At 32.2% G+C, this 4,737-nt stretch overlaps 1 protein-coding gene across 4 annotated transcripts in view; it reads left to right on the forward strand.

Moving 5' to 3' along the window:
- LOC102681176 (ras-related protein Rap1) overlaps window positions 1–4,737 on the forward strand; it is a 41,936-nt gene that overhangs the window by 19,235 nt on the left and 17,964 nt on the right. For 2 of the 4 annotated variants that reach the window (XM_006607693.2, XM_006607691.2), the window contains exon 2: window positions 3,104–3,216. The exons of the other annotated variants lie outside the window; for them this stretch is intronic. The gene's annotated coding sequence lies outside the window, so the exon portion shown is untranslated. The remainder of the gene's footprint in view (window positions 1–3,103; window positions 3,217–4,737) is intronic. 4 annotated transcript variants of the gene reach the window in all.

The raw sequence follows: 4,737 nt of genomic DNA on the forward strand, positions 1-4,737 counted from the left end.
CAGTCGAACGCCAGTCTTAGAAAAACTCTCCGATGACGCCTCTAGACTGAAAATAAAAATGAGCACACTTGCGTTATGTGTAGGTTGGTATGTCGTGGCGTGAATTTTTCAAATCCACCCACGTTACGATTATTTTTTCAACTCGTCCCATTGCCTTCGTCACGTTGTAAAACGAAGCACGCAACAGCAGGAAGATGTTCATCCTTCGAATGAATTAACAGAATCTTCAAATAACACTTTCAATTTATCAATTATTTTTCATTCGTGCCTCTGGTGATTTCTCGATACTCGATTCGAACTACTTAAGTGTATTTTATGAACGATTGCAAAGTAATATTATTCGTGGAAATAAACATGGATACGTGCAATAATCACGAAACGAAAAATATAATCGTCCATCCGTTTCCAATGGATTTTTTGTTGTTTCAATTTTAATTATCATTTTCGTAATGGGGGGCCTTGGTATGAAATTAGAAGCGGAGAGACATCTCGTAGACGCATCTGACGCGATCTACTTCACCGTTCTTAAAATATCTCGGTTGAACTAGGCCGTAATTACATACATTTCTTATCGTGAATCACGAAATAAGAGATCCTTTTTTTTTTTTTTTCTTTTCAGAGAAGAAGATTCTTAAATATATAATATATAATTTGAAATATCGTTCTTTATACGAAGATAATATTATATGTTTAAAATAATTTAATTATAGAATATCGTGTATATATATATATTAAGTGATTTTCAATTATTTCTTATAAAAGAATTTAATGATAAATTTAATTTCAATACTTTTAATGTATTTAACATGGATGACTTAATTAATATATCGATATCGTCCAATATTACGTTCAATTTTTTCTTTTCTTTTTCTTTTTTTTTTTTTTTGGTACCCCATTTCCTCCTGATGATCCATTGTAAAGAGAGTGAATGGCCAAAGAGACTAAGAGCTCGTCGTGGTTGTTAAAAGTCTTTTGTAGGGTACGAAACTTGTTAGAAGCGGTTCATAATGCTTTAATGGACCGCTGACAGCGTCCTTAATTAGCGAGTGGACGAAAAAGTCAATAATAATACTAACTAATCTTCCGTAAAAATGGCAGGTTATGAAAATACGTTGTTATCTTTCCCCACTTTTATTTTCTATATTTTATTTTATTTTATTCCATATCCCCTTTCTTTCTTTCCCCAAGATGAAAGGAAAATTATTTCAAATAATTTAAGACGGACGGATCTTTATATTTAACCATTCTTCCATTCTACGCCCATTCCATTCTCTCCCCCTTTTCAAAACCCAATGGAATTTTTTCAATGGTTAACCATTATATTTTAGTTTCAATTTAATGTTCGAAAAATCATTCTTTATTGTAAACACTCATCCAAGAAGCGTACTGTCACGTTAGCACATTGTAAAACTTGGAGTAACGACGCCGTGGCAAATAGCCGGAAATCGAGGAGGAGAACATACCGTAAAAACAAAGAGGCGATGACGCGGCGCAAGCGAAACGCGTTAATTCTTCAGCTTGCACGATCGAAGTATAATTCTTCGCGAGTTGGAATCGAGATGAGTCAGCGAGGGAGAGCGCATGCTGACGCTCAAACACGCGTTATTTCTTTTTTTCCTCTCTCTCTCTCTCTCTCTTTCCTCTCCCCTTTATACTCCTTATATTCCATCTATGGAAAATACTTTTTTTTTTCGAAAGATATTTTTATACACACGATTGAATTATCACTTTGGATTATATATATATATTCGAAAAAAGATAAAATCGTATCGAGATTGATATACGATATAGATGGAAGTGGAGATGAGGAAATTAGTTGAAGAATTTTTAATAGCAAAGATTTTTAGATTTTTTTTTTAGAAATATTGTTATTATAAAATATAAAATATTCCAAAGATCGAAAGAATATATTTTTTTTTTCAATGGTGTGTATATATAATCAAGCATACGTGGGATACGAAAGATTTCACGATACAATAATTCTAAACTTTCTCACAATTTAATTCACAATATCGTAACTCTGTGTTGAATATATATATATATATTAAATTTACACGTTTCTGATGATATCTGATAAGAAAAATTGGCAACAAGAGATAATTCTCTCGATGTAATACGAAGAGAAATTTTCCTTTCGGCTGATTTGATCGAAGATCGATCGTTTTATAAATCGTTCTCCAGGAAATAATACTCGAGTTAAATTATGTAATGGAAGCACGCCGTGAGAGGAATCCTCTCGAAGGATCTTAACACGTAGCAAGCGAGCAAAGGAAGGAATCTGTAGCTTGTTCAGCAATGATTAAAGAGGCTAAAGAATCAACTTACTTCTGACATAGCGTCACGCTACGGGGAATATAATAACGTGTTCCTTAAATATAATGTAATCCTTGCGAACCTTTGGAAGATAAGTTTCAAAAGCGTGGAGAACTCGCTTCCCAATTTTACAATTCGAAGAAATATAATTATAATTGATTTGTGCTTCGCACAATACGAAATAATGCAATGGAATATTTCTAAAAAACAATTCGATAATATTTGAAAAATTATATTAAAATTATCTTAAATTTATAAAGTTATATAAAATTAATCTTAAATTTGAAGTTTTCAATTATTTGATTGTTCAATTGATGTTATAAGATTTGAAAGGGATAAAAATTAAATAAATCTGATGTAAGAAAATTTAATCTTAAATTTCAAGTTTTCAATTATTTGATTGATGCTCAGTTGATGTTATAAGATTTGAAAGGGATAAAAATCAAATAAATTTGATGTAAGAAAATTTAAGTAGAATTTAAAAATGTATCTAAGAAAGGATGTTAAAATATCTCAATAAAATTAATTTTTTCGCTTTCGATCGAAAATCAAATGATAATAATAATTGCGTTTGTAAAAAAAAAAAATATCTCTCGAAATCAGATTCACGTAATTCAAAGCTTATACGGATACGGTTTATACTTATAACACGATATTTTGATTCAAACTCTGCATCTCTTTAATTTAAACACCTTTTTTCCACCACTTATCTTACTTTTCCAAGTATTTAACAAGAAACAAGATCTTAAACATCAGATTTCTTTACACGTCTCTATTGTTCCCGTTTCAGAGAAGTGGCGTTGCGTGAATTAGCAAGAAGAGGGTGGCAAGGTTGAGCGAAGGTGCTCGACTCGAATATTCTTCTAGTGGCTCATCGATTGCGGTTTCCTTGATTTCCTGACGGTGAGTTTCTTTAACGATAATTTTAAACGTATTAAAATTTTCGCCTTTCCAATTTAACTTCAATCTTTGATTAACCTTAGGTAATTAAAGAAAGAAATAAAAAATTATATGTAAAACGAAAAATATTATTTTATAGATCGATATGCCAGCTTTAATCTCTTAAAATTCGAAATCGTATTAAAAGAAAGAGATATTTGCATTTCTGTATTCGATATTAAATCTTTTAAAAATTGAATAAGAAAAATGATTTATCCCATCCACGATACCCTTATATTCGTTCGCAATTTTGTCTCGATCGTTTAATAGCTCTTGTTATTATATAATTATAAAATATTAATTATTAATATTATAATTATTTATTATTTTATAATTATAAAATCTTAAAATATTCCAAAGATTGAAAGAATATATTTTATTATTAAATTAAAGACTTCAATGATGTATATATAATCAAGTATATCTTCACGTGAGATACGTGAAAGATTTCACGATACAATAATTCTAAAAGAAAAAAAAAAGAAAAAAGAATCCAAAAACACTCGCATTTCGAACGTTTGATCGTAAAAAAAAAACACACACATGAAAAAAAAAAGAAAGGAAGAAACGACAAATTTTTCACCAGCCACGTTAAACGTGTAAACTAACAAACTACCCCCTTTCCACCCCCCTTTCCCGGAACCATAATCCACCCATAAAATCCACCGTGCGTCAATATTTGCAAAGAGGCTGGCGAGTGGCCGGCACAATGAACTCTCTGCAAAGCGTGGAGACGGCCTGGGTATTTATGTTAATTAGAAGCCGAGGCGGCGGGGGTTGAAACGCTCGAAAATGCGATTGGCCAAGCGCTTCTCTTCTGCGAAAATTAATCCAAATCTCCCTCCTTCCGTTCGAATTCTGGATTCCATGTGAACCATAGATAACGAGGCGGAATTAATAGCGGAACTATCGGCTTTGGCCAATTTTCACGTGTCCTTTTATCAAGGTGCGCCTTGATCCTCTCCTCCCTTGTTGTTGTCGACGCCACGTTCTTGCAAAGATTAATCGTGTTACTCGCGTTTTTTACCTTTTTTTAATCGCCTTGTGGGGAATGGAAGGATGGTCGAAGGATTTTTCAGGGTTCGATAATGAAATTTTGTGAAGGAAAAATTCGGATCCTTTGGAGCAATTTGGAGAAAAGAATTGTTAATTGTAAGAGAATTTCGAATTTCGTTTTTTTTTTTTTTCATAAAAGAGAAATAGAAATCTTAGGAGACTCCATTATTAATGTCGTAAATATCGTGAGAAGTATTTTGAAAGGTGAAAAAAAAAAGTGATCAAATATTGCAAAAGTGATCGGAATCGATATATCTCTTCCATTCATTCATCCACTGCTACCTTTCTCTCGCAGTTGTAACTCATCTCTACGGATATATCACGATAACAGCGCAATATCTTGGCGTAAAAATTACTTCCTCTAGCACTTGGCGAGTGCAATTTATTTCAGCGACACCGGCGGATAGAGAAAAAAAAAAAAAAAAAGAA

The sequence above is a fragment of the Apis dorsata genome, unplaced genomic scaffold (genome assembly GCF_000469605.1).
Source record: "Apis dorsata unplaced genomic scaffold, Apis dorsata 1.3 scaffold_10, whole genome shotgun sequence".
NCBI lineage: Eukaryota > Metazoa > Arthropoda > Insecta > Hymenoptera > Apidae > Apis > Apis dorsata.